Source organism: Mandrillus leucophaeus, unplaced genomic scaffold, assembly GCF_000951045.1.
Source record: "Mandrillus leucophaeus isolate KB7577 unplaced genomic scaffold, Mleu.le_1.0 Scaffold338, whole genome shotgun sequence".
In the NCBI taxonomy this organism is placed as follows: domain Eukaryota; kingdom Metazoa; phylum Chordata; class Mammalia; order Primates; family Cercopithecidae; genus Mandrillus; species Mandrillus leucophaeus.
In genome coordinates this window covers 2,475,287-2,495,346 of record NW_012103565.1, presented here as the reverse complement: position 1 = coordinate 2,495,346, position 20,060 = coordinate 2,475,287, and the positions used below count along the sequence as shown (strand labels likewise).

General features: G+C 36.5%; 1 long non-coding RNA gene across 1 annotated transcript in view; it reads right to left on the bottom strand.

Annotated features, from left to right (window-relative positions):
• Nucleotides 1–844: 844 nt before the first annotated feature.
• Nucleotides 845–20,060, bottom strand: part of LOC105545747 — a 37,403-nt gene continuing 18,187 nt past the window's right edge. The window contains exons 4-5 of the long non-coding RNA XR_001006978.1: nucleotides 6,997–7,075; nucleotides 845–2,094 (exon numbers count right to left, since the gene is read on the bottom strand). This is a non-coding gene — a long non-coding RNA (uncharacterized LOC105545747). The remainder of the gene's footprint in view (nucleotides 2,095–6,996; nucleotides 7,076–20,060) is intronic.

The following is a 20,060-nucleotide window of genomic DNA, read 5'->3' as shown; positions in this document are numbered from 1 at the left end:
CGGGCATGGTGGCTCATGCATGTAATTCCAGCACTTTGGGAGGCCGAGGTGGGCGAATCACAAGGTCAGGAGTTTTAGAGACCAACCTGGCCAATATGGTGAAATCCTGTCTCTACTAAAAATACAAAAAAATTAGCCAGGAATGGTGGTGGGTGCCTGTAATCCCAGCTACTCGGGGGGCTGATGCAGGAGAATTGCTTGGACCCAGGAGGCAGAGGTTGCAGTGAGCTGAGATTGCACCACTGCACTCTAGCCTGGGCAACAGAGTGAGACTCTTACTCAAAGTATGAAAAACTGAATCTGTAGCTCAAGCTAAAAGCTTAAACAGCTACAAGATATGGCCCCTATCAACTCTCTGATCCTATTAGCTACTATTCTTCCTGTTTACATTTGATCACAGCCACATGGGCCTCTTTGCTGTTCCATGTACACACACAAAATACTTCAGCCTCAGGGTCTCCGTATTTGTTATTTCCTCTGCTCAGAAGGGTCTTCTCACAGGTACCTACATGGGTTTGTTCCCTTATTATTTCTAGGTCTTTGTTCAAATGACATCTCTGTAGGGTATTTCCTGACCATACTATTTAAAAATATCTCTCTTCTGCCTTACAAACACTTTTATCACATCATTCCCACTTTCCCTGCCTTATTTTCTCCACAGAACTTTGGTCACTCTCTGCCATACCAAATATAGTACCTACCAGATTTTCTGTCCATTCATTCCATCACTCACTCCTCTACCCACAAGATTAGCAAGCTCCACGGGGGCTGGGATATATCTTTTTTATTCAGTGACAATCTTCAGTACCTAAACAGTAAATAAATGTGTACCTCTCTACATATAAATGTTTCAAATCTATTTTTAATGTTGCTTGTCGAACATTAACATTTTCACACTTCCAGAAATGACATTAATAAAAATATAAACAAATTGACATAAAAATCTGTGTAGACTAAGCTAAAATTTACAAACTCTTAATACAAGGTACATTTAAACCTTCTCAATTATGGGACAACAAATAATAGACTTCATTGCTTCATACTAAAATGGTATTTTTGACTAATCACAAGGAAACTTAAACTACCATATAGTTATAATCACAGGTATTCAGTCCAAAGAGGAAAAAAGTTTTCGTGGTACTATGAGAACCTGTATCTCTGAAAATGTTAGCTCCATAAGTGTAAGCATGCCCGAAGATTATAAGATAATAAAATGTGGAAACAGGCAAACTATGGGGCGATTTGATGTTTCTACCACTTGCTAAAGATTTTCTTTAATAGAATCATTCATGCTAAGTGGATAAAAGTTACAAATTACAAAAGATACAGAATATATCCAATAAAAAATCAGACTGAGGAATATTTAGTGTAAAACTGGCTTAAAATTTTTTGTCAGCAGAATTTCTCAACATCTAACCCTATAGCAAATAATACAAATAACAAGGAGATTCTTCAAGCAGTTGGCATTTCTTCAAAACACAAAGGTCCAATTATAAGAAAAATATCACATTATTTAAAGTCCTACAGAATTGGAGGAGAATCTGTACTACTCATGTTTTTGCATAAATTCCATGATTTATAAATAAATAAACCCCAAATATAAATTATAAACATTTAATTTCAGTATAATGTAGACAAAAACAGCAGCTAACTTGTCATCTTTCACAGTAATTTTAACGTAAAAGGTTTAAACATTTATTTTGCCAATATAGTTTTCATTGCATATAGGCTTTAAAAAAAAAAAGACATCCAAAATACCTGAGATGTATTTTATAAGTAAACAAAGAAAGAACATAAACTTAAATTTCTGGTGGAGGAGTTAGGTCTTCATTAAAAGGGTTCAAGCTGTTAGTAATAAAATGGAAGTAATCCCTTGACATGTGTAAAATAAAATTTTTTAGTAGATGGGAATGTATTGATGATAGTCTCTTATTTCTTCTCCCAGATATGCAAGTGATATATCTGAATACTTACTAGAGCCAAATCTATCTCAAAAGTTTAGGTCATTTTTTTTTTTCCTTTTTGATAGTATTCAATGAGAAATAACACTTTAAATAAAACTTTTTTCATGAGGAAGGTACAGTAATTATCCACCTGCAAAAGGAAAAAAATACAACTTGATTTAGAATGTCAACTTCTAAATATATGAATATATTTAGAGAAAGAATAATTTATGAAAGTATAATCTTGCTAATCCAAGTAGGGCTAACTGATGCATGTACCAGTAATGACACTTAGCGGCTTAAAAACACCTGTAACTCTGAATTTACCAAAAAGATCCATAACTAACTGAAGAAAATCTTTAATGTTAAATATGGAACTTAGTCTACAGCTAGGCTAAGTTTTCAAATCTACTATCACATATTAATCTGTGTGATCTTGAGAGATTTATACTTGAATACACAATGCAAACAGAGTAACTGAAATACATTTCTTGCTACCTCCTGGATACTCTCCTGTAGTCCTCTGAGTAAGCTCCAAAATCAATCCATACTCCAAATAACAGACTTAAGATGTTCAATATTGGAACTCTTTGGTATCAATTAAAAAAGAAACTTAAATGAAAAATATTAGTATTTTTTTCCAAATAAGAAAAAATGAAAACTTAATATATACCCCCATATAACTATGTGCAGTTTGTTTTGCAAAACAAAAAGCCAAAATAAGATTAACACTGAAAGGTATAAACTTTCATTTTACTGTTGGCTCCTTATGTGTTTCAAAATTACAACTCTACAAATAAAACATCTAGTACTGTTGAGAGTTTCCTAAATGTTATTTTTCATTAGGTATCGACAGGCCACCTCTTCTTCTCTAAGAAGAGACTGGAATGTATATACTACTTCAATAAGTTTTAATGAAGCATTTTTCCTGTATTTTCTTACTTCTCAAATATTTCAATTTTCCTTAAATCTACCGTCAGGATTAAAAACAAGAAAAGTTTTCATTTAGCTATAAAAGCTCCAAATGATCCTTCTTCATGCTTAAGAGCACTTAAAGATGTAAAGAGTCATCTGAAAATGTAAAATGCAAATGTTTTCTTGTCATTTAGAAGACAGATTGAATATACTTTTCTAAAACCTGACTTCAGATACATTTAGGAATACAAAGAAAAAGAAACAAACAATATCTAACTCCTGAGTTGTTCTGAAAAATATTAGGCAGTATTGGGTAAACTTTGTAATTCATTCAATAAATATTCTTTTTTTTTTTTTTTTTTTTTTTTTGAGACAGACTCTTCCTTTATCGCCCAGGCTGGAGTGCAGTGGCGCGATCTTGGCTCACTGCAAGCTTCGCCTCCCAGGTTCACGCCATTCTACTGCCTCAGCCTCCCGAGTAGCTGGGACTACAGGCGCCCACCACCATGCCTGGCTAATTTTTTGTATTTTTTAGTAGAGACAAGGTTTTCACTGTGTTAGCCAGGATGGTCTCAATCTCCTGAGCTCGTGATCTGCCCGCCTGGGCCTCCCAGAGTGCTGGGAGATTACAGGCGTGAGCCACTGCGCCTGGTCTCATTCAATAAATATTCTAAGCATTTGTGTTAGGTCCTGGAATATTTTTAGTGGAATCAAAAATTATATATTTGGTGAAGTCTTTCATGCAATGGTTGAAAGGAAATAAAGAAAACAAGTTAAGAGCTTGATAAATGATTTTTAAAAGCACCAAGACAGTGTTTCCATGTAAATGCTGGCATTTAGTCTATCCACTATGTATCGTATATTGGGAACAAAATGTTGCTGGATAAAAACTGAGAGTTTTTATATAATATTTTATCTTCAAATTAGAATGTAAACAAAAAGGTTCTTTACCTTTCGAATACAATTTCTTTTTTTGCTGTTGTTGAGACAGAGTCTCACTCTGTCACCCAGGCTGGAGTGCAGTGAGTACAGTGGTGTGATCTCAGCTCACTGCAACCTCCGCCTCCTGGGTTAAGGTGATTCTCCTGACTCAGCCTCCTGAGTAGCTGGGATTATAGGCGCACGCCACACCACACCCAGCTAATTTTTGTATTTTTAGTTGAGATGGGGTTTTGCCATGTTGGTCAGGCTGGTCTCGAACTCTTGACCTCGTGATCCACCTGCCTCAGCCTCCTAAAATGCTGGGATAACAGGTGTGAGCCACCGTACCTGGCTCAAATACAATTTCTTAAATTAAATCTGAAGTACTTCATAAATTTCCAAAATAGACAATTCTGATTGTAAAGGACTAATTAACAACTGCTTTTATTTTGTAGATTTTCTGCATGGTTACAACTGAAAACTCTAAGACACTCCTTGTACAAAATAACATCAGAGTTATAATACACTACACAAATATACTCATCTTCTCCTAAACATCATTTAATGACTTTTAATCATAAGTTTAATGACTTTAAAACACCACAGATAAGGAGAAGAACATAAATGAGCATTTTTGTTCAGATTTTTGTTGTTATTGCTGTTGAGATGGAGTCTCGCTCTGTTGCCTAAGCTGGAGTGCAGTGGGGCGATCTCCACTCACTGCAACCTCCGACTCCTGGGTTCAAGTGATTCTCCTGCCTCAGCCTCCCAAGTAGCTGGGATTACAGGTGCCCACCATCACACCTGGCTAATTTTTTACTTTTAGTAGAGACAGAGTTTTACCACATTGCCTAGGATGGTCTCGAACTCCTGACCTCACACGATCCACGTGCCTTGGCCTGAGATTACAGGCATGAGCCACCATGCCCTGCCTTTTGTTCAGATTTTAATTAAATTAGGCCAGGGGTGGTGGCTCATGCCTGTAATCCCAGCACAGTGGGCAGCTTTAAAGCAAGATTGCTTGAGCTCAGGAGTTTGAAACCAGTCTGGGCAGCATAGTGAGACCCTGTCTCTATTTTTATTTATTTATTTTTAATTCTTAAATTTTTATTTATTTATTTTAAATTATTTATTTATTTATTTTTTTGAGACCGAGTTTCACTCTTGTTGTCCAGGCTGGATTGTAATGGCATGATCTCCGCTCATTGCAACTTCCGCCTCCCGGGTTCAAGCAATTCTCCTGCCTCAGTCTCCCGAGTAGCTAGGACTATAGGCATGTGCCACCATGCCTGGCTAATTTTTTGTAATTTTAGTAGAGACGGGGTTTCACCATGTTGGTCAGGTTGGTCTCAAACTCCTGACCCCAGATCATCCACCCGCTTCGGACTCCCAAAGTGCTGGAATTACAGGCATGAGCCACTGTGCCCAGCTCTGCTTTTCTTTTCTTTTTTTTGTTGTTGAGAGGGCGTCTCCCTCTCTCACCTAGGCTGGAGTGCAGTGGTGTGATCTCGGTTCACTGCAAGCTCCGCCTCCTGGGTTCACGCCATTCTCCTGCTTCAGCCTCCCAAGTAGCTGGGACTATAGGCGCCCGCCACCACGCCCGGCTAATTTTTTTCTATTTTTAGTAGAGACAGGGTTTCACTGTGTTAGCCATGATAATCTCGATCTCCTGACCTCCTGATTCGCCTGCCTCGGCCTCCCAAAGTGCTGGGATTAAAGGTGTGAGCTACCACGCCCAGCCATCTACTTTTACTTTTAATAGAAATTTTAAAAAACATAAACAATTAAAAAAATTATTTACATATTTATATCTATAAAATTAACTACAATCATAATTTGGTCTTACTCTGAGTTAAATCTTGAATATAAAAAAGTAAAGTAAACAAGACCGTATTTTTGACTTGTCAAACAAAAATCTTTGGCTAAGGACTTAAGAAAACATTTTAATAAAAACATGAAAAAAACCAGTATACTGTTATAAAGTTAGAAGACATAGGACTAACACCCGAATCTGCCATGTGTAGCAAATTATTTGAGTTTTGTGTTTCCTCAGCTATCCAATGAGTGGGTTGGTCACTTGTTAGGTTTTCCTACCTTTAAAGTTATGGTTAAGTGTGGCATTTTGAGAACCAGAATTTCAGGTATTTAATTCACATATTTTGACGGCTTTTCCCCTTCAGATATAAAGAAATATTCAGAAACAGTACTAAATATTGTCTTCTAAGCTCTGTTCAAAATGCTTAATATATTTTATATTTATCTATAAAGACATTTTAAAAGTAATTTCAAAACAAAAGGAAAACTAGAATTTGTTTTATCCCAAGTAAAAAAATCTGAATTAATGTCTATGTTGAATATAAATGTACATTAAAATAAATTCCTCTAATGCTGCATAAGCTCTTTTAAAAAACTCTTGATGGCATTCAATACACTTATAAAATTGCAATTATACTATTTTAAGAGACAATACATCTGAAAAATTAGTATTATTTTCATGGAATCATACTAAAAATAACAGGATTATCAATAATACTGAAAAGACACTATCAATAAAACTGAAAACATAGTAATATTAATATACATTAAAATGCAACTGTAGAGTATGGTCAACCTTACTTCAGCAGCACAGTTAATACTGGAGATAATTTTAGAATCTTAACGCCAATATTTACGTGCTGCTAAGGCACTGCTGACATTGTTATCATAAGAGCTATGAATAAAAAGAAACATATTTTCTTCAGAAGATCAGATCCTTGTATTTTTGAGGCAGCACAATATGGCCTGCACCTTTTCAAAATCCACAAACCATTATGTGCTGCTACTTTACTCCAAGGTTTTGTTTTTTTTAAACACACATTCATGCCTAAAGAATATAAAAAATATTTTCTTTCAGAAAAAAAAGAATGCATGTAAAAAAATCTATGTTTAAACATTACAACATTGATGTAATACACATTAATTATTTTAAAGGAGATTTTAGGTAGAATAATAAAACATTTCTACACCAAAAACTTAACTGAAGTCCATTCTGTGCCCAGCACAGTACTATAGATTAGGAAACACAAAGAATAAAATGAGGAAAAGAAAAGTATTTATCTGCCATGACAGCTTAACAGGGCAATACAATTAAATGTTTCAACTTTTGAATATATTCAATATATGAAGTTATTCTTCCTTGTATAAACAAAAAAGTAAATTTATAAAATTTGATCTTTACCTTGGTAAAAGCAGAATTTACAAACATTTTGTTCCTTGCAGCACACCTTTCAAAAGACATCTTCATCAAATAGGTAAGACTTCATACCAAGAGAAAAACATGAAATGACATACAAGAGCTCAGTTTCAATAAACTTAAGCTAGCAAAATGCAAATGTACTTTTAAAGAAAAATACTTTAATTCTAAATAAAATGTTAATTTTATTAAACATCTAATTAAGCTATTTTAATTCTAGTTAAGAAAAAAAAGCTCTAAACAAACCAATTCTCCCTTAAATAATTTATTAATAATCTAAATATTTTCTTTCAACATTGATCTCCATATTAGAAGTTCTCTTAGAGTTGGATATCATTTGATACAGTAATTCTAAAATATGAATCCTTGGGATAATGAGTTAATTTGGTACCCTGAGATGAGAAATAAATTCTGTAGCTCTTGATCTTCCTATTCCCTATTTCTGGCCCATTTACCAGGTAAGGAAGACACTCCTAGTTTCCACTTACTCAGATGTAGAAATGAAATTCCTTCTTTCTAAAAGATATTAGAAAATTGCCACCACTCTAGTGGTGCCACCACTCAAGCCTAGATAATCTTTTTTGCCCCATGCTCTCATTATTAAAATGACTATGCTGAAGTTAGAATACATCTGTTACAGAATAGTAAGGCGATGTACACAACCAAAGCCCTAAAATTTGTTCTTCCATTCTAATATCTAATTATCTATACAAAGCACAGGGTCACATTCCATATGAATTTTTTCTGAGTATTTTTCCCATTAATAAAAAATATATGTAGCTAATCTCCTATCTAAGCAACCTGGATTTCACATATAACTGCTCCTTATTGTCTCAAGTTTCTGCACAACATTTATTTTTTCATTTTTTAAAGAAAGCAGTTTCTGTACCTTTTAGAGGAAAAAAAAAACAAACCTCATTTCTACATCTGAGTAAGTGGAAACTTTAGGAGTATACTTCCTTACCTGGGTAAATGGACCGGAAATACGTAGGGAATAGGAAGATCAAGAGCTACAGGATTTGTTTTATTTCTCATCTCAGAGTACTCTGTTGCCCAGGTTGGGGTACAGTGCCATGATCGTAGCTCACTGCTGCCTTGACCTCTTGGGCTTAAGTGATCTGTCCACCTCAGCCTCTCAAGTAGCTGGGACTGCAAGTGCACACCACCACGCACAGCTCTTTACATTTTTATTTTATTGTAGAGACAGGGTCTTGTTATGTTGTCTAGGATGGTCTTGAACTCCTGGCCTCAAGCAATCCTCCTGCCTTGGCCTCCCAAAGTCCTAAAATTACAGGCAAGAGCCACCATGTCTGGCCTGCACATTTTTTTTTTTTTTTCCTTGAGACGGATGGGGTTTCACCACGTTAGTCGGGCTGGTCTTGAACTCCTGAGCTCAGGTGATCCACCTGCCTTGGCCTCCCAAAGTGCTGGGATTACAGGCGTGAGCCACTGCGCCTGTCCTGGCCTGCACAAGTTTTAACATGTAACCAAGATAAATCCGTTTGCATTCACTTGAGAAATATATAACGTATATTTGTGTTTATCAATTATGTTAAGGAATTGTCCTTCAGGGTCCCCCTCATCACATACATTTTCCAGATAAAAACTTAAATATAATTTTTTTCAAACATAAAAGGTGCCTGTAAATTATTTAACAAATATTTTATTGAATACCTACTATGTGCAAGGCACTGTCCCAGTTATTACACTAGTTGGTAGTATACCAGATAGACAGTGTCTTTTCAGAAAGAGTAGTCATTATAAGACAACTTAAAGTGAAGGATCTTAAGCTGAAGAATTTAGTGCCAACAAAGGATGGTTTGAGTTTCAGAAAGAGGTGTTGTTCTAAAAATGTCAACACAACAGGAGAAGCAGCTTTGAGGCAGCAGAGTTCCCAGACACCACTAAGAAAATCACTGGGGAGAAAGGATAGGTTTTTCTGGATTTTTTTTTTCTTTTTTCAGACGGAGTCTTGCTCTGTTGCCCAGGTTGGAGTGCAGTGAGGCCATCTCAGCTCACTGCAAGCTCCGCCTCCCTGGTTCACGCCATTCTCCTGCCTTAGCCTCCTGAGTAGCTGGGACTACAGGCACCTGCCACTATGCCTGGCTAATTTTTTGTGTTTTTGGTAGAGACAGGGTTTCACCATGTTAGCCAGGATGGTCTTGATGTCCTGACCTCGTGATCCGCCCACCTTGGCCTCCCAAAGTGCTGGGATTACAGGTGTGAGCCACCACGCTGAGCCCACGATGGGATTTTAATGCTGATAAATGTGCCCTATTCCAGAAGAAAATGCCACAAAGGACATTTATTAGTAAGGAAGAAAAAAAAGCACCAGGATTTAAGGCAGGAAGAGATAAGCAAACTCTACTGTTTTGTGCAAATGCCGTCAGTTTGCTGTCCTTAGCCATAAAGCTGCTAATTCCTGAGCCTCAAAGGGAAAAAACACCAGCAGCCAGTCTTTTGGTTGTACAAGAAGGTATGGACAATGAGAATGCTTTTTCTGGAATGCTTCCATCAATGCTTTGTTCCCAAAGTCAGGAAGTACCTTGCCAATAAGGGTCTGCCTTTTAAGTTCTTTTGATATTGGACAATACTCCTGACCACCCAGAACCACAAGTTCAACACCAAAAGCACTGAGGTGGTCTATGTGCCCCCACAATGTCTCTATATTTCATCCTCTGTATTAGGGTCATAAGGACCTTTACAGCTCATTACACATTGCACTCTGTGGAAATGTCTATCAATGCTATGGAAGAGAACCCTGACAGAATAACATGAAAGTCTGGAAGAATTATACCACTGATTATGCCACTGTTGTTACAGAAAAAGTTGTGAAAGCCATCAAGTCTTAAACACATTCCTGGAGAAAACTGTGTCCAGATGATATATATGACTTCACAGGATTTGTGACAGAGACAATCAAGGAAATCATGAAAGAGACTGTGGATATGACAAAAAAAAGGTACGGTGCAGGGGGGTGGGGGGTTGAAAGGTTTCAAGATATGGATCTTTGAGAAATTCAATAGCTAACAGACACCACACCAGATAAATTAACAGACAACTTGATGGAAATGATTGGTTCTGAACTAGTGCCAGATGATGAGGAAGACAACATAGAAACAGTGCCAGACATACACTACTGGCACTGACATTAGAGAGTCTGGCAGAAGGGCTGCAATTATTCAAGACTACTTTTGATTTCTTTTATGACATGGACCCGTCTATAATATGGGCACTAAAACTAAAGCAAAGGGTGGACAAAGGATTGGTAATATATAAAAACATTTTTTAGAAAAATAAAAAGAGCAAAAAAGTCAGGCAGAAATTACGATGTATTTCTGTAAAGTTACATCAAAAGTGCCTGGCCTTTCCTGCCTCTTCTCCCACCTCCTCCACCTCTTCCACTCCAGAAACAGCAAAACCAACCCCTTTTCTTCCTCAGCCTGCTCAATGTGAACAGTGAAGATGAAGGCCTGTATGATGATGCACTTCTATATAATTAAAAGTAAATATATTTTCTCCAGCTTACTTTAATATGATATATAATACACATAACATATAGCATATGTGTTATTGACTTTATGTTATCGGTAAGGCTTCTGGTCAACAGTAGGCTATCTGTAGTTGAGTTTCAGGGAAGCCAAAAGTTATACATAGATTTTCAACTGCACGGGGGCTGGCACCTCTAATCCTCACATTGTTCAAGGGTCAATTGTATTTTTAAAATTGTGGTTCAATATATATAAAAGTCACCACTTTAACCAGTTATAAGTGTATACTTCTGTGGTATACACGTTTGCCCTGTTGTGCAACCCTCCATCTCCAGAACTTTTTCATCTTCTCCAAGTGATATTGCTTAAACACTAACTGCCCACCCATCTCCTCTACCCCTCAGCCTCAGGAAATCACCATTCTACTGTTTCTATGAATTTGCCTATTCTAGTTATCTCATGTAAGTGGAATCATACAGTTTCTGTCCTTTTGTGTCTGGCTTACTTCATTTAGCATAACTTTTTCAAGGTTCATCCAGGTTGTAGCATGCAACAAAGTTTTCCTCTTTACAGTTGAATAGTTTTCCATTGTGTGTGTATACATTTTGTTTGTCCATTCATGTCATGATAGGCATTTAGGTTGTTTCTGTCTTTGGCTATTATGAATAATGCTGCCATGAACATGGTGTACAAATATCTCTTTGAAATCCTTCTTTCAATTATTTTGGGTATATGCCCAAGTGGAATTGCTGGATCATACAGTAATTCTTTTAATATTTTTGAGAAACTGCCATACTGTGTTTTACAGTGGCTACACTTATATTCTCACCAGCAATTTACAACTTCTCCCATCCTTGCCAACATGTATTTTCTGGTTTTGTTTTTAATAATAGCCATTCTAGTGAAAATGAAGTGGTATCTCATTGTGGTTTCCACTTCCATTTCCCTAATGAATAGTGATGTTGAGCATCTTGTGTTTCTTAATTGTATACCTTCTTTGGAGAAATGTCTATTTAAGTCCTTTGCCCATTTTTTGATTGGGTTGTTTACTTTTTATTGAGTTTATACATTCTGGATATTAATCTCTTATTAGATACATGATTTGCAAATATTTTCTCTGATTCTGTAGACTGACTTTTCACATTGATAGTGTCCTTTGATGCACAGAAGTTTAAATTTTCTTTTTTTTTTTTAGATGGAGTCTCGTTCTGTTGCCCAGGCTGGAATGCAGTGGCACGATCTTGGCTCACTGCAACCTCCGCCTCTCAGCGTCAAGTGATTTGCCTGCCTCAGCCTCCCGAGCAGCTGGGACTACAGGTGCCCACCACCATACCTGGCCAATTTTTGTGTTGTTTCACCGTGTTGGCCAGGCTGGTCTCAAACTCCTGACTCTGTGATTCATACGCCTCGGCCTCCCAAAGTGCTGGGATTACAGGTGTGAGCCACAGTGCCTGGCCAGAAGTTTTACTTTGATAAAGTCCAATTGATCTACTTGTTTTGTCTGTGCTTTTGGTGTCATATCTGAGAAATCACTGCCAAATCCAATGTCTTGAAGGTTTTGCCCTTTGTTTTCTTCTAAGAGCTTCGTATTTTTAACTCTTATGCTTAGGTCTTTGATTTAGAAATTAATTTTTAGTTACTTTTTGTATATGGTGTACGGCAAGGTTCCAACTTTGTTCTTTTCTGGTGTGGATATTCAGTTTTCCCAATACCAATTGTTGAAGACAGTCCTTTCTTTGCTGAATGAGGATCTCTGGCACTTCTTGGTATCTTTGGTGAAAATCACTTGAACATATATGCAAGGGTTTATTTGTGGGCCCTTGGGTCTATTTTCATGAATTTATATGTCTAACTGTATGCTAGCAACATAATGTTTTGATTACCGTGGCTTTGAAGGAGGTTTTGAAATCAGGTAGTGAGACCTCCAACTCTATTTTTAAAATTAGTTTTGGTTATTTCATGTCCTTGGAGATTCCATATGAATGTGAGAATAAATTTTCCCATTTCTGTTAAATGAAATTTAGGATTTTGATAGGAATTGCATTCAACTTGTAGATCATTTTGGGTAGTACTGTCATTTTAACAATATTAAGTCTTCCAACCCATAAATGTGGGATGCCTTTCCATTTATTTATTGTTTTTAATTTCTTTCAGCAATTTTTTTTTTGTAGTTGCTGTACACAAGTCTTTTACCTCCTTGGCTATGTTTATCCCCATATATTTTATTATTTTTGATGTTTTGTAAATGGAATTGTTTTAATTTCCTTTTTGAATTGTTCATTGTTAGTGAACAGACACACAATTGATTTTTGTGTGATTTTGTATGATACAACTTTGTTAAACTCATTAGTTCTAACCGTTTTCGGTGGAATCTTAACGGTTTTCTACATACATGATTGTGTCATCTGTGAACAGAGATAACTTTTCTTTTACTATTATCTTTTATATCTAAAATTGGTTTAAGGGCTTTCTGGCAATCTTGGTCCATTCATTCTCTAATTCTCCTAGAAAAACATCAGACAGCTGTGTCCCCTCTCTTCTTTCAAACTTCCAACACCTTCCCTTTCACTCTTTCATTGACAAAACAGAAACCATCAGAGATTTCCTCAGTTCCCACCAAATCGATCTAACATGTATCTGTGTGCATACAACTTTTCCTTCTTTCTACTATCAATGAACTCTCACTGTTCATAAGACAAATTCCTTCTCTTTTATCCTCACTTGCTTACTTAAGGATATTCCTTTAGATATTCTCCTGTATCTTTAATCTTCCTCTCTGTTGCATGATTCCTATCAGCAAATGTGCAACAATTTATCTCAGCATAATTTTATCTCTTAAAGATTGTTACTATCTGTAACAACGCTGCAATTTTATCACTGATGTTTAGTAAACAACCATGGTGGAAGATTTTTTTCCTTATCTATTTTCCTTTTATTTCTAACTATCTGATTTATATTTGAAAGCCTGATACATTTAAACTATTAAAATATTTATTGCAATTCTCCAGAAAAAAAATGAAAATTCTTCATTTAAATGTATAACAAATTGAAAGATTTAGTGGAAAAATTCCAGGCAATAGAGAAGATATACCTCTTTCTTTTCTTGTGTTTAATAACAATAATAATCTCCTTCCAGTGTGGTACGGTTTGATTTTTCCTTTCTACTTATCTTTGACTTGGGGGCTGCGAAAGTAGGTTTTGTACTATGCCTTCAAACTGGGACTATTTTACATTTAAAATTTCCTTGAGCCTATAAGTTTAGACTATTTCTACTCACACGATAGGGATATTCAGATACTAATACATGCCGTCAATATGGTTTTGCTAGTTTGTTGTTTAGACATGTCCTTATATGGCACTACGTTACTTTAGGTTTTCTGAACATTTAATTTTACTTTCAATCCAGCATCAACACAATCTGTAATGGTAATTACTTTCTTCAAATATGCCTTAATTCTATTCTGCACTTGAAGCTCTAAGGAACTGTGTATATACAGTGCCTGGGACACAGAATGACTATCCTTGCTCAATGACAGTGGAATAATACACAGTATGTTAGTATTATACCAGATGGAAAATTTATAAATAGCTATTCTTTAATATCTTTATGTAAAGGCCTGAGTTATGGGGTCTAAACTAAATTGCATGACAATTTCACTAAACACGGTATTATTATTATTTTTTTAGAGACAGAGTGTTCTTTTGTCACCTAGGCTGGAGTACAGTAGCATGATCTCAGCTCACTGCAACCTCCTCCTCCCAGGCTCAAGCTATCCTTCCACCTCAGCCTCCCAAGTAGCTGGGACTACAGGTCTGTGCCACCATGCCCAGCTAAGGTTTGTATTTTTACAGGCGTGGTTTCATCATGTTGGCCAGGTTGGTCTCAAACTCCTGGCCTCAAATGATGATCCCAGCTTGGCGTCCCAAAGTGCTGTGATTACAGGCATAAGCCACCATGCCTGGGGAAACATGGTAATTTTTTATTACCCTACTATGAAGTTGAAAGTCTTATAAAGTGTCCAAATATATAACATTTACAGGAAAGATTAAACTGTGCTTTTGCTTGATTCTTGTTTCTGGAATATAAATACTTAAAAACAAAAAGGCTCTATTAACTAGAGAGGATACCTTTAAAATTCAGAGTTAGGAATAGGCATTCAATAAAATAATCAGATTTAATCCAAAATGACTGTTTTATAATACAAAAAACCTAGTTGTTGAGTTTAGGCAAATATAAATTTTTACTGTTTCTAAACTGCCTTGATTTCTTCTGATGAAGAAATGACTGAAAGATTGCTTAAAAACTATGTATGAAGTAGATTCCAATCTGGAAAATTTATTCTAGAAAGTCAAGACTATACAAGCTTCCCAAATGTCATTTTAATATTAGATTCTCTTATAATCATTTCCTTATACAAAAAGTTAAACTTCTTAGAAATCATTCATATTTTATTTGATGATTTTACTTCCTAAATACTAACAGTGATTAAATTACAAATACATCATGTTAGTCAAGAAATATAATATAAAAGGTTTAATAAATACACTATTTACATTTTTTCTTTTTACATTCTTCTTTTGCTTCCTTTTATGTCCTAATTATTCATAATTGCCCATTGTTATTCTTTAACACTCAATTTTCATCTTGTGTCAATCATCCCTTGTATTCAGGTAGTCAATAAAGCCAATTGATTCCTTAAGACCTCAGTTCATTGCTTTCTTTGCCATTCTTGATTTCATACCTTAAATCTAGGTTTAAGTACCTTGTAACTCCAATTGCATTTTAGCTGAACCTCCTAGTCCTTAATCAATTAATAAAACTTCCCAAACTTACATATTCAAGAATGTATCTAGGCTGGACGCAGTGGCTCATGCCTGTAATCCCAGCACTTTTGGCAGCTGAGGTCAGAGGACTGCTTGAGCCCAGGAATTTGAGAGATCAGCCTGGACAACATAGCAACATCCCATCTCTACAAAAAAAAAATTTATTATAATTTTTTAATTTTTATTTTAAGTTCAGTGGTACAACTACAGGTTTGTTACACAGGTATACTTTTGTCATGGGAGTTGTTTTTTTTTCTGAGATGGAGTCACGCTCTGTTGTCCAGGCTAGGGTGCAGTGGCTCAATGTTGGCTCCCTGTGACCTCCACCTCCCGGGTTCAAGTGATTCTCCTGCCTCAGCCTCCCGAGTAGCTCGAATTACAGGCCAGTTCCACCAAGTTGGGCTAACTCTTTTTGTATTTTTAGTAGAGATAGGGTTTTGCCATATTGGCCAGGCTGGTCTTGAACTCCTGACCTCAAGTGATACACCCACCTCAGCCTCCCAAAGTGCTGGAACTACAGGTGTGAGCCACCATGCCAGGCCTGTCATGGGAGTTTGTTGCACAGATTATTTCATCACCCAGGTGTTAAGCCTAGTACCCATTAGTTATTTTTCCTGATCCTCTCCCTCCTCCCACCCTCCACCTTCTGAAAGACCACAGTGTGTGTTGTTCCCCTCTATGTGTCCATGTGTTCTCATCATTTAGCCCCCCTACACAAAAAAAACCTTAAAAATCAGTTGGGCATCTGTAATACCAGCTATTCAGGAGGCTGAAGTGGGGGGAATCACTTGAGCCCAGGAGTCTGATACAGCACTGAGCCATAATCATGCCACTGCACTGCATCATTGTAGCCCAGGTGACAGAGCAAAACCTTGTTTCAAAAAAAAAAAAAAAAAGTAATTTCTAGTTTCCTAAGTAGAATCTCTACTTTCTGTCTAAGGTCTGTATAATTAAGACCTATCCAATGTTTCCTACTTTTCTCCAAAGAAAACACTTCCATTCCAGTTAAATGGTCTCTTTTAAGACATTAACAACCACTAAGAACTTTTGAATACAGAATATTCTCATTATTAGGTACTATGCTGGACAGGTAACTGGTTTCCCTATTCCATACCTATCTCTCCATTCAAAATGGACTAGCTGTGAGGAAATCTTTACTAGTATAGACCATGCCATTTCTTTAATCCTTTATCTTAGTCCACTGGCAATACCATCATGACTCCATCCCTTAAATCTCTGCTTTTACGTTTGCTGGTTGAAAGAAAAGCCACGTTCCCTAACCAGATACAGAAAGAGCCCTAATGGCTACATGTAGAGTCAAAGAAAAGAGCTTCTAAAAAAACACAAAAATATTCCGAAGACAGAATCATTCAGTCCTTATCCTTTATACAACAACCACTGTTTCAGGTCTGGTGGCTTATATTCTGGGGTGTGGGTCTTTAACATCTCTACTGGCCTTTGATATACCAGAACTCTCCATTCTTATAATCTTCCAAGAAAAAAAGTAGTTATGTTGAAAGGTGAGACAAAATAAGTAAATGTTTTGCTTAATAATCCAACTTGAATATAATAAATCTGAGTGGATGGGAATCTTTAAATATCTTAAGTTGGTTTTCTTTCTATATTAGAATTTAATTATTTTAAGAAATATGGAAAAAATAAACTGTATATAATGGTTTTTTCTTGTTAATGATTTACAACTCTAATTTTATTTCCAATAACATTTTTAGGCATTTTCTTACATGTGCTCTAATATTAGTTCATCTGTAGTTTATATAAAATTGTTATTGCATTTAACAAAACCATTTAGAAATTCTTTTTTTTAAATTTATTTCTGTTGTCACAATCTGTTCTCATTGAAATTCTCGTCATGTCTCCTAAACTATAAAATCATTCTCAGTACAATAAATCTACTGGTCAATTTCTACATTTTTTTTTTATCAGTAAAATAAACAGTAGAAATTTATACAAGCACATCTAGTAGTGAACAGGTATTCAATAAATGCCTACTGAATCTAAATTTACACTAGGATTTGAAATTCTAACACACTTAAGTGTTTCAGTGAACTGCAGCTCAACATGACCCAATAGTATTGATGAAAACAAAAAAGCTAGTGCAATCAGACTGCACTATAGAACTTCATAAATGCAATGTGTTTTGTACCTATACCACATTAAGTATATTGAGCTCAATTCTATATACAGTTATTTTAAAAGGAATACTAACAAAATGTAACAGATGCAAAGTGGGGTATCCAGGATATTAATGGTCTAGAAATTAATGCTATGACAACAGTGGAAGGACCTGAGAATGTACAGGTTAGAGAAAAGACATAAAAACAATTTTTAGACAGATCTAGGGCCAGAGAACAAAGTTATACACAGAAGATCTTCAAATGATGTTGTTTCATTCAACATCATTTCATTTTTAACACTGAAGAGGGAAAATATATAGATTTCTGTCTGGAGCCACGGTGTGTGGAGTTTCCATGTTCTCCCCATGTCTGCGTGGGTTTTCTCCCACATCCCAAAGATGTGCGTGTTATGTTAGTTGGCACATCTAAATTGTCTCAGTATGGCTGAGTGTGGGGGTATGAGGACACCCTGTGATGGAATGGCATCCTATCCAGGGTTTGTTCCCACCTTGCATCCTGAGCTTCTAGGATAGGCTCCAGCCACCTGCAACCCCAAAGTGGAGTAAGTGGGTTGGAAAATGAATGAATGTAAATTATTGCAAAATAAAAACTTGTCAAATATACAATCATCATACAAATGCACGACAACAAATGATATAGTATTAAAGTGCTCAGCAAGCATGCCCTATTTGTCATTGCTTGTTTTTGAACATGGTGGTAGAAGGTGCTCCTTATAATTTCCGCTTTACAAACATTTATTCCTTATTTTAACTCACCACCACTATGACCATCATTGCTCATTGACTCATCAAAAATTGGGTAAATAATGATTTTGTTTCTATTAATCTTTCTTAAATGTATGTATAACTCACATTTATTTCACAATGTTGAAATGTGTTGGATCTTTATTTAGAAGTCTGGTGATGTTCTTTGCGACCAGAAATAGCCTGTAGGAACTTAACTCTTGTTTTTATCAAGCAGCCTATGGTGAAACTGGTTTTATTGTATGTCACTTAGCTTAAAGCTGCAGTTTCCAAGAATCTATTCATTACTTTAAGTGAGGACTTACTGTCCTAAGTTTAAACCTGCCCTCTGATGAGAAATTTATTTTATGTTAATTAACATAAATGTAATTTATAACATAAAGGAAAACATTTGTTTACTCTGGTTCTAATTCTAATATTCTAGAGTCAAAATAAAATTAATAAAGTTCAATTTAACATAAAATTGACTTAGAAAAATTCAGTGTACTTTACTATTTTGTCTTGTTAAGGATTTGGAAGACAGATTGCCAGTTTTAAGTTCTGACTACAGGGCACCAAATACTAGAGGCATAAAGAAACAAACAGTTGAACTAAGGATATAAAAACTAAAAATAATGAAAATTTAAAATTGAAGTGTTCTGAATTTTAATTCAGATACTGTTTCCCTAAACATTTTATTTTATTTTTTTTGAGATGGAGTCTCGTGCTGTTGCCCAGGCTAGAGTGCAGTGGTGGGATCTCAGCTCACTGCAGCCTCCACCTCCCAGATTCAAGCTATTCTCTCACCTCACCAAGTAGCTGGGATTACAGGCACGCGCCACCATGCCCGACTAATTTCTGTATTTTTTAGTAGAGACGGGGTTTCACCATGCTGGCCAGACTGGTCTTGAACTCCTGACCTCAAGTGATCCACCTGCCTCGACCTCCCAAAGCGCTGGGATTACAAGTGTGAGTCACCATGCCCAGCTGTTCTCCTAATCGTTTGTTTTTTTTTGAGATGGAGTCTTGCTCTTGTTGCCTAGGCTAGAGTGCAGTGGCTTGATCTTGGTTCACTGCAATCTCTGCCTCCTGCATTCATGCTATCCTCCTGCCTCGGCCTCCCCAGTAGCTGAGATTACAGGCACCCACCATCACGCCTGGCTAATTTTTGTATTTTTAGTAGAGACTGGGTTTCACCATGTTGGCCAGGCTGGTCTTGAACTCCTGACCTCAGGTGATCCACCTGCCTTAGTAACCCAAAGTGCTGGGATTACAGGCATGAGTCACCACATCTGGCCTCCCTAAACATTTTAAACTGAGGTTCTGAAATTTGACCAGTGGTAGAGTACTTGAAAGGATGGCATTCTTAGTGGTAATACTGTTAAATGTATCAAAACTTCCTTTTCATTAGCTACAAATAGTTTTACTATAAGAAACTGAGATTTTATAAGACATTTTAAAGTAACTTGTTTTTTTCTTTTTTTTTCTTTTGAGATGGAGTCTTGCTCTGTCACCCAGGCTGGAGTACAATGGTGCGATCTCAGCTCACTGCAACCTCCGCCTTCCAGGTTCAAGCAATTCTCCTGCCTCAGTCTCCTGAGTAGCTGGGATTACAGGTGTGCACCACCATGCCCGGCTAATTTTTCTTATTAATTAATTTATTTATGAGACGGAGTGTCACTCCTTCACCCAAGTGGGAGTGCAGTGGCGTGATCTCAGTTCACTGCAATCTCTGCCTCTGGTTTCAAACGACTCCCCTGCCTCAGCCTCCTGAGCAGCTGGGACTACAGGTGCCGGTCACCATGCCCGGCTAATTTTTGTATTTTTAGTGGAGATGGGGTTTCACCATGTTGGCT